The sequence below is a fragment of the Eubalaena glacialis genome, chromosome 9, assembly GCF_028564815.1.
Source record: "Eubalaena glacialis isolate mEubGla1 chromosome 9, mEubGla1.1.hap2.+ XY, whole genome shotgun sequence".
Classification (NCBI taxonomy): domain Eukaryota; kingdom Metazoa; phylum Chordata; class Mammalia; order Artiodactyla; family Balaenidae; genus Eubalaena; species Eubalaena glacialis.
The window spans coordinates 12,009,262-12,018,502 of record NC_083724.1 but is presented as its reverse complement, the minus strand read 5'-3'; positions in this window follow the sequence as shown (position 1 = coordinate 12,018,502).

The following is a 9,241-nucleotide window of genomic DNA, read 5'->3' as shown; positions in this document are numbered from 1 at the left end:
TCAAAGGTCATTACACCTGCCTCTTCTGCTCTTCTCTGGGCTGGAAGGGTATGTCAGGCAATGAGGGAGGCCTTTCCCCATGAGGAGTGAACGCTGTCACCAAAGGGCAGCATAAGCTCGAGTTTTCCTAATATAAGACGCAAAGTTTCAAAATCTTCCAAGAGGGCAAAACCAAGTGAATTTGGTTCCTTTACTAAAGCTTCAGGTAACCTCAGAAACCCAGAGAAAAGATGCATCCAGAGAGGATGGAGGATGAGAGCCAGGCAGAATGAGGTTGGAATCTCTACTGTTGAGCAGTGTGAGCTGAAGGAAGTCATTTCACCTCTCCAGGCCCCAGTTTCCTCAGCTGGAAGGTGACAGTCGTGACCTTTACATGGCAGTTGTAGTGAGGGTGAAGTGAGGTGTGTTGAAGGGCCCAGCGGAGGGCCTGGCATGTAGGAGCTCAATATATTTTATGGAATGACAAGTGACACGTCAGGACCTTGCAGGTGGAGAGCAGGAATGTGTGTATCCAGGCACTGCCTGTCATTGCTGGATGCATCAAGCAGGTGTGACGTCTGTCCACTGAGCATCTTACACCCCTCATTTCTTGCCCTGAGCCCTACTGCAGGGTACTCTGTTACCAGCTTGATCGAATGCCAGCCGTTGTCTAGCAAAATGCCCCACAGTGGCCCACCAATTTGAAAACCCACAGGGAAGATCATAGCTGCTTTGAGGAGAAAACAGCCAGGCAAGATTGGGCAGGGCAGCAATCCAGCCCAGAACTGCGGTCCCTCTCCCTTCCTCCTCCTGCCATCATGATTGGGACCATGTGGGGAAAGGGAGTAGGGCAGGAATGGGTTGAAAGTATGTAAAGCCTGAAGTGACTCACTTTCTGAAATGTTGCACACACACACAAAATACTATTGTTTCTATTGCTATTTAATGCCTGGCAAATAGTAGGAGCTCAATAGATTTTTGGTAAACTTTTATATTGATGTATAATGTGCATAAAGGGCGCATTTCTGAAATGAACAGCTTGATTGCTGTTTTCCAAATGAACACACCCATGTAACCAGCACCCAGATCAAGATACAGGACATTTACAGCACCCCGAAGTCTCCCTTGGGCCCCCTCCCTGTCAACCCCTCCCAAGGTAGCTCCTATTCTGACTTGTAGCACCATGGATTAGTTTTATCTGGTTTTGATTGATACATTTTTGCTGAATGAATTCAGGATTGCCCAAGATTAACCACTAGCTGCCTGGGGTCAGGCAGCTAGTGGTAGAGGAGCCAGGGTTTGAACCAGGTCTGTCTCCAGAGGCCAAGCTCTCAAACTCAAGCAGACACATTTGTAGTCACACATCCAAGCATGTGGGTTAAGAGCCTCAACTTTTCTATCTGTCAAATAGGGTAACAGAATCTACACCTCCTTTATGACTAGGTAAGAGAATGCAAGCAGAGGGCCTGGCCGTGGACAACCGCACAGATACAGCCCGACTCCAGGTACTCCCAGGGACCCACAGACACACACAGGTACTCTCTTGAGGCTCTCCTGGATGGATAGACCCACAGGCTAATGTGCTCACACCCAGACAGCCCCACACAAAGACGCACGTGCACAAATCTAGCAGACAGACATATACAGGCCCAGACGCTCACAGATATACCCAGACAGACACCGAGAGCACCCCACACAGGGAGACCCGCATACAAACCCAGGTGTGCACACGTGCAAACATTTGCAGGCACCCAGACGCCCCCACGTAACCCGGCTGTGCCCCTTGCTCAGGCCTGGACAGACCTGAGTCCGATCCCTATCTTGTCTGTCAGCGCTGCCACCCAGAGGGAGCAGGCCCTGGAATGATGCCCAGGGGTCCCCCGCCCTCTACATGGGAGCAACTTTGGAAGCAGGGCCTGCTGTTGGGCCAGGGATGGGGGTGCTGTGGGGAAGGCACTGCTCTCCCCTGAGTCCAGACTGAGAGCACCACACACAGAGACACTCAGAGAGAGTGACGGAGACGGGGAGACAGGGAGAGAGGCAGAGCAAGAGTGAGACGCAGAGGCAGAAAGGGACAGCGACAAAGATACGCACAGACGCAGAGACAGACAGAGATGACAATGGGGACAAAGATACAGGGCAGAGGGGCGGAGAGGCAGATCCGCAGTAGACAGGGAAAGGGAGACGGAAAGAGAGAGAACAGCCACAGAGCAGTGAAGAGGCAGAGAGACAAGAGACAGGGATCCAGGTTAAGAGACAAAGTCACAGGTGGAGAGATGACAAGATGGAGAGAAAAGCAGATGGAGATTGCGAAGACTCAGAGATAAAGGGAGATCCTGGGACAGACTCAGAGGCTGAGAGAGACCTTGACAGAGAGACAGAGCGAGAGGAATAGAGATGGTCGTTTTGAACTGGTGAAGAGTGACACTCAGAGAGGGAGAAGGTGGCACCAAAAGGACAGCAGAAATAAACAGAGACTCAGACTGGAAAGCAGGTGCTCGGTGAGGTAGGGGCTGAGGCTGGGCTTAGGCTGCCAGCCCAGCTCTGTCCCCTGGTGATGGGAGGGAGGGAGAAGATGCTGTCATCATTGCTACCTGAGACTCTGGCACAGTGTTGCCACCTCCCTGCATGCTGGCTCCAGAGGGGACCAAGGGACCATTACCAAAACCTTTTGGTCTCCAACCTGCTGTGAACATGGAGAGCCTCCTGGTTCTGGGGACCTATACCCAGGCCTGGCATTAAGCAGTTTGCAGGGACTGAGGTTTTGACAGTGACTGTCCCCTGTCCTGTCTCATCCTATGAAGTCTCCTTTTCCCTAGAGAGAGGAGGCCTGGGGCAGATGGAAGAGACCTTCCACAGTCTTCTCTGCCTTGCAAGAATTTTGGCAAGGTACTTAGCCACTCTGAACCTCAGTATCTTAATCTGTAAAATGGGGCCAACGCTATCCGCCTTGTAGGAGGATTGTTAGGATTCCATGAGAGAATGTATATATGCTATATTCGTGTTTGACTAAATATGAGGGGAGCTACAGGGGAGGGGTGAGGAATTGTCTCAAGAAGTTGGGAGAGACTCCAAGGAGGTGTTATGTGAGTTGGGATCTTGGATGAACCAAAGGTGACGGGGTGGAGGAGGGGAGCAGGGTGAGAATTCTTGGCGAGGACACAGCCCGGGCACAGGCAAGAGGATACAGAGAACAGTGGGGAGTGGAGAGTAATTTAATGGCTGGGGGTGCTCCTGTGGAGGTGGGTCAGGTTCAGCTCATGGACAGCCTTGAATACCAGCTGGAGCTTGGCCCTGGGGGCCTTGGGGAGATGCCTCTGATCCCCCTGTTCTTTCCTGGGCTGCAGGCCCAGGATACAACCAAGCAGGCCCCCTTCCCCACCCTGTACTCAGGTCGGAGTCCCACATGGCAGAACCAGCTTCCTGGAGAGGAAGTGTTGGCTGCTACGGCTTGTGTGTTCTGCTGGCAAGAATGAACACCTCCAGGCTTCATCCGCCAGCTGAGGCCCCAGGGAGGGGCCGCCCTGAACCCTCTGGCCCCTGGGGACTCTAGGAGGGCCAGTGGGCCCTTCATACCTTCCTTTCCATCTTCCCCCTCCTCTCTTCCTCCCTTTCTCCATGGCCCAGTGCTGGGCATCGAGGTCTGGGGACGTGGAGATAATTTGGCCAACAGCCCCTCCCTCTGGCTCCCAGGCTTTCTGGGAGACAGACGTGTCAACAGCCAGACACTGTCAGCATGAGGGAAGCCCGGGGGCTTACAGGAGCCCCAAGGAAGGAGAGTCCGGCTCTGCATGGGATGGAAGTCCTACGCAACTTGCCATGCCTTTATGCTCATTATCTCACTGAGCCCTTTCCGCAGCATCATGAGGCAGGGAGTGTCATTCCATTTCACAGAGAAGGAAGCCAAGGAGGGGTCATTTGCTCAGGATCACACAGCTTGGGGGCCACAAAGAGATTTTCATTGCGGTTCTAGAAATTCAGCTAGCACCTATCAATCCATCCACCGTGCCAGGCACTGTGGCTGGGGGCACTTAGACAATTCCGGCCCGTCCTGGGGTCTTGTGCAGCTGGCCTGGAGGTTCAAGAGGCAGGGGGAGCCCAGAAGAGTGTCCTAACAGGGGTGGATGTTTTGGGAAACTTTCTGAGTTGGAAGGTCAGGCGACTGACCTGGAAGTGTTTGAGGCCACAGGGGGATCCAGGGAGAGTGCAGGAGGGTGCTCGGGGTGTAGGATTTTTTCCACCAGTGAGCGGCACTCATGTGGGCAGGAGAGAATCACTGAAAATTCTTTGGAGATGGAAGCTGCCTTGGAGAGCCTCTAGCCAGACCTGTGCTTCAGAACTAGCTTCCTCAGAACCAGCAGCTTTTCAAAAATACCTCCACTGCGGGGGAGCCCAGGTTGGTGTATCTTACACAAAGCTTTTTATTATGGAAAATTTCAAACATCAATGAAGTAAACAGAAAAGTATAATGAACCCCTATGTACTCATTGCCCAGCTTCTATAGGGATCAGTGTTCACTCATTCTTGTAACATCCATACCTCCACCCACTCTCCACTCCCAATTCGATGATGATGATGATGATTATCTGTGCATCTTTTTAAAATCAGGGATTCTGATAGGCAGCCTGAGTTGGGGACTACCCACCTGGCCCCTTCATTTTAGGGATGAGCAGTGTAAGCTCAGAGAGGGGAAGGGACTAACCTAAGGGTACCCAGCCAGTAAGCAGCAGAAGTTCATCTTGCTAAAGGACATTTATTGAGAGCCATGTCCTGTGCTGGTCACCGGGGATACCAGTGAATAAGACAGTCCCTGCCCTTATGGAACTCGGAGTCTTGTGGGGGATACAAATGTCAAATAGCCTCAAAAGTAACTAATGATGTATGTGATAAGGTGTATGTGAGACCATACACACAGGTGAGGGAAAGGACAACTTCCTGGAGGAAGTTGTCACTGAGAGATCAGATAAGTGAGTGGGAATTAACTCAGCAAGTGGGAGGGGGAGGGGAAGAAAGAGTAACAGCATGTGCAAAGGCCCTGAGCCCAGTAGGTCCAAGGCACTCAAAGGTAGCCAGTATGACTGGAGATTTCAGAGCAAGGGCCAGAATGGTGGGAGTTGGGGCTGGAGACATGGCCATGGGCTTTCCAGGCAGCTTGCCTGTATCTTTATTCCAAGAGAACCAGGAAACTGGAAAAGATGAATCAGGGCAGTTGGAGACAGAGACAAATATGTGGTCACTCAAATTACGGGGCACCCGACTGCATGGGAGCAGAGGAGGTGGGCTGGCTATGGGGAGGGAGAGCGAAGAGGGGGCAGAGCCACAACTGGGTGGCTGGTGGGACCCTTCGATGCAGTGGGAAAAGTCATTGGGAAGAGGATGGGGGAAAATGACCAGGGATTTGGGGTTTGGACTTGTCAAGTTTTTGATGCCTCTAAGACATCAAAGTGCTGGCCCGTCCTTCCCATCAGGGTCCTCTGAGTCACATGACGGAGGCATGAAAGGGATCTGAGACATTTACTCATTGCTTTGGGTTTCCCATCCCTCCTGAGCAAGTTGGTCCTTAAGCTGGTGTGTGAGACTCAGTCACAATCTGGTCTCCATCCACCTCTCTGGTGCAGGACTCGGGACCATCTCTGGGCTCAATGCTAGCCAAGCACACCAAACTCATCCATGATTTATATGCTGGGTGGGCCCTCTGCATGGGGGTCCTACCCCCCTTCTCGCCTCAAAAACTCCTGCTCAGAAGCCCCTTCCTTTTTGGAGCCTTTCCTGCTTAGCCTCCTTCCCTCCTGACTGTGCTGTAACTGTGTCCTTCAGAGTGAACTCACCACACAGGGCAGTAATTGTCTGTTTGTCCCCACTCACCTCCACCCTGCAACAGGGCCACCCGAGGCTGGCCTCTTCCTGCCTAGGTCAGCACTGCCAGCACACTGCTGGGCACAGGGTCCCTGGTAACATATCTTTAGCAATTGTGCAAATTAATGATGAATCTGTAGGTGCATATTTAGGGACTATTTTACTCTCTTTCCTGCCACTGTAAGTCTATGACTCAGTATCCCTGTGTTCTTCTTTATATTACACCCAGCACAGTGCCTGGCAGATGGTGGGTCCTTAAAAAATATTTCCTAGGTCCTGAAGAGAATAAATGTCAGCATGAACCTTCACTGTGGCTGAGAATCTTGCCTTTAGAGCTTTGGCCCTAGACTCTGCTGCTACTTACTGCTCCTGGGCTCCCGGGCAGATTACTTAGCCTCTCTGAAGGTAATGGTAACACCTACTTCATAGAGTTTTGTGAACTCTGAAGGATACAACTCAGAGTGCCTGGCCCGTAGGATGCTCTGCTCTGCTCGAGGGAGCCGTTGCTCTTTATTCAATTCTATTCGGTCTTTCACTTCAGGCACCTTTATGAGTCTTTGCTCCAAGAGAAGAGGCGAGGGAGGAGGCTCCACTGTGGGACGGCCTCAGAATTTCTCAGACAGAGCCTGGGGTGGGGCTGGGCTTCGGGGCGGTTCCGGGCAGAGGGGGTGGCTGCGAGCCCGGAGCTGTCTGAGGAGGCCCCTGGGGAGTGGGGAGGGGGCGGAAGCCGGAGCTGAGGTCAGATCCGGCAGGGTGAGGAGCCGAGACATCCTGCGGGGGCGCCCGCGGGGACCTAGCGAAGCTCCCGGGGGAGCCGCCCTGGCACAGCGGGAATTGGAAGAGGGACGCCGGGTGTGGGGAGTCGGAGCCCCCGCAGGGGCTGGGCGAAGGGCGCCGCCTGGCGGTGCACCGCGGCATTGTCCCGGTGGGGTCTGCACTGTTGAAATGCCCCGCAGGGAGGTCAGAGACCGATACCTATTCTATTCGGGGCTCTGGACGCTTTCCTCAGCTTCTGCTTTGGAGTCCCTAACGTGTGCCAGGCACTGCGTTAGGCAGAGTCAAGGGGCTGTGACAGCATGGAAGCACACAGCACAGGGATCGGCACACAGTAGGTGCCCCCAAATGCCCTCCTTTCCTTTAGGCTCATTCCTGCGGGCCTCTGGGCAGAGGTGCTGGGCTCAAGCCTGAGGGACTCCCCAAGTATGGGAAGGGAAGAGCAGGTGCAATTCCAGGCACCCATCCTGGGTTCCCTGGGGGGATCACTCTACCCCCCCCCCGCCCCCCCGCCAGTGGCCTCCACGAATGAGGACTGAAGCCTGTCTGCCTGGTGTGTGATGGGTAGGCAGGGTGTGGGGTGTGCACTGAGGTGTCGTGGGTGTGGGTTGGAGGGAGGTGTGTTTGGATGTCAGTGTATCTGTGTGTGTAGTCGTGTTGGTGTGTATGCTAATTTGGGGCTGTCTATGTCTTTGTTGAGATGTGTGTGTCTGTGATCAGGTGTGTGTGTCCATGTGTGAGTCTGTGTTCAGGGGCATTTGTCCATGTGTGTCTATGACTAGGAGTGTGTGTCTGTATATGTCTGTGATCAAGGGTGTGTGTGTGTGTGTGTGTGAGATCAGGTGTGTGTGTCTTTGTTCAGGGGTGTGTTTAAGTCTGTGTGTTCACACAGGGATGAGAGCTCAGGTGAACACAGGTGTTCAAGGTGGTGTGTGTGTGTGCTGCAGACTGGGGTGGGGGGGCTGAGGGTGATCTGGGCCTGTCTGAGGAGGGGGTGAAAAACTAACCATGTTTGCACCCAACAGAGGGGTGGCCAGGCCCCTGCCCTGTTCCCTTACTGCAGCCCCTCAGGACCACTACTTTCCTTTCCTCCCCCTTCCCTAAGCCCTACCTGTACTGAGTCCAGCTCTCTATGCCTCCCCTTGGAGATGAGGAAACCAGGCCTAGAGCAGGGAGGGACTGGACCAAGGACCTCAGCCAGAAGGCAGTGGAGCCAGGGTACTGGCTGGACTCCCAACTCCAGCCTGAATTCTCTCCTCTCCCAGGAGGGCACTGCACACCTTGTGCCCAGCCTGGGGCAGGGGTGGGGATGGGTTTCTGGGCTGGGCTGGGCTGTGTGGGGAGTAGGACACAAAAGGCCCAGTGTCTGCCCCGGCCTCTCCAGCCAGGCCCTGCCCTGTTCCAGGAGCCAGGTGGGTGTCCAGCACCAGGCTGGGCAAAGAGGGCCACCTGTGACATCCATGCTTACCGGGGGCCAGCCCCAGTGCTGGACCCACCTGCCCCACCGCCCCATGCGCTGACTCTCACTGGGTGTGACAAGGAAATAAAGCTTTACCCACATTTTGGGCTCATGGCGCCAGCTCTCAGCTGGCACCCACTCAGGCCCAAAGCGCTTCAGCTTGCCCTGCTCTGAGGAGGGATTGATGAGTAATTAAGATCGTGATGATATCAACACATATATTAATAGAATCATAATAATGGCTACTGTTTGCTGAGGCCTGACTGTGTGGCATTTCTAAGCTCTTTAAACAGGTTCCCGGGAGGCAGTGATGCAGGGTAGTTAGGACCTTGGGCTCCAGTGACAGCCAGACTGCCAGGATTATTTCCCAGCAACACTTCCCAGCTGTGTGACCTTGGGCAAGGTCTTAAAATCTCCCTGCCTCAATTTTCCCAGCTGTAAAATGACGGTAGATGAGTTAACATACAAAAATCACTTAAAAACCCTGTCTGGCATTGATTAAATGTGCAACAAATATTAACTCTTATCATTGTGATCTCCTCAGCTCCTCATGGCATCCTAGGAGGTACACGCTGTTAACATTGCTTTACAGATGAGGAAACTGAGGCTGAGCCGTTAGCCATAGGTTGCAAAACAAGGGGGTGTCCAGGCTGGGTCCTGAAACCAGGCCTGATACCAAAGCCTTTGTCCGAGGCTGTATTCCCCATACTGGCCTTGACAGGATAGTTTGTAGCTGATAAGGTTAACCTCTGATAGAAAGTGCTTCCACATGCATCAACTTGTTTGAATTCCACCAGGGCCTTAAGGTGGGGATTTAATGTTAGCATCTCCCCTGATAAATGGAGAAACTGTGGTCCAGAGAAAGTGCCTTGCCCAAGGTTTACACAGCAAGCAAGTGGCAGAGCCAGCATTCGACTCCAGGTCTTTCCACTGTTAAACAGCATCATTTTATGTAATTATGGTTTCGGGGTGTACCTACTGTGTGTCAGGTAGCATGCCAGCACTGTGCCCACATAAGCCTTTGTAATTCTTATAATATTCTCATAGTGATTCCTTGCTCTCTGTAAACATCTATCTCTACCCTCCAGGCTGAGTCCCCTTAGAGGACAGGGCCAGAATGTGATTTACCTCTGGGTGCCCAGGGCCAGCACAGAGCCTGGCACAAAATGAGTG